This window comes from Pteropus vampyrus, unplaced genomic scaffold (assembly GCF_000151845.1).
Source record: "Pteropus vampyrus isolate Shadow unplaced genomic scaffold, Pvam_2.0 Scaffold132, whole genome shotgun sequence".
Lineage (NCBI taxonomy): Eukaryota > Metazoa > Chordata > Mammalia > Chiroptera > Pteropodidae > Pteropus > Pteropus vampyrus.
The window spans coordinates 1,150,225-1,151,373 of NW_011888913.1; the positions used below are offsets into that span (position 1 = coordinate 1,150,225).

General features: G+C 35.2%; 1 pseudogene; it reads right to left on the minus strand.

Moving 5' to 3' along the window:
* Nucleotides 1–270: 270 nt before the first annotated feature.
* On the minus strand, nucleotides 271–389 carry LOC111744317 (annotated as a pseudogene).
* Between the last annotated feature and the right edge of the window lie 760 nt (nucleotides 390–1,149).

Here is a 1,149-nt window from a genome sequence, read left to right on the forward strand (position 1 = left end):
TCCAAAGCCTGTATTCTCAATTTATAACATTGATGGGTTTTAATGGCGTGATTAAAACAATGTTCTTCCATAGGAACTTTGAGAACGTGTGCCTCGCCTCTACCTAAAGGAAGGAGGCCCTTAATAGAAATTATTTTACGTGTTTAAATAATGTGTGGTCCAGTAAAAGCACATGATCTTGGCCTTAGTTCTTAGCATTTTCCTCACTATGTTGTTTTCTGGTGTCAATTATTATTATTATTATTATTATTATTATTATTATTATTTTAATGCCTACAGCTCCTGGTCTTCCTAGGTGGTCTCCCATCCAAGTACTAACCAGGCCCGACCCTGGTTAGCTTCCCAGGTCAGACGGGATTGGGCACGTTCAGGGTGGCGTGGCCATAGACTTTCTGGTGTCAGTTAAATAGAGCCATCGCAGTAACATAAGTCTTCAAGTATTTCAAAGCATTCTTAGAAAAAATGACGGATTCTTGAATCATATGATGTATGTTGGTCTGGCAACCTTTTATAGACTGCTATACAATGCAAATTACATACTATGTAATGAAACATAGGAAAATAAAAATACTTGTTCCTAGGAAATCAAATTAATGAGAACAATTATATTCTTTATTGAAACCGTGGGCATATAAGGGCAACAAGAGTTTAGCAAACCTGATTTTACTAAGCAGATTTCTTACGGGTAATTACTTTAATTTCTAATTATTTTCCTCATTAAAAGAGATGTCCCTTTTATATATAAGATTTCTTGGTACTTGTGAATGATTGCTTAAATACTGCTAATTACTTGACCAAAAAATATGAAGAACAGAAAGCTTAAATGACTGGCCTTATAATAACAGATGCCTAATATTTACTCAGTGCTCTCCATGGGTTAGACTATTTTTTGGACTGCACTTCACAGGAAAAGGTCAATTCCCACATTTTACAAATCTGTACACTGATGCTTGCAAACGCATATGATGTTCAAGGGTGTTGCTGTTTCTCTTTGATAGAAGCGAGATTTAAATCCAGTTCTGAGGAGTAATAAACATTTCCCTTGCCCTTCCACTAGGCTATGTTGAACTCTGAGGTATTGCAAATTATTGCTGATTGTTAGTAAAAATATAGGGCAATATTAATTTCATTAAATGAAGACATTATAGC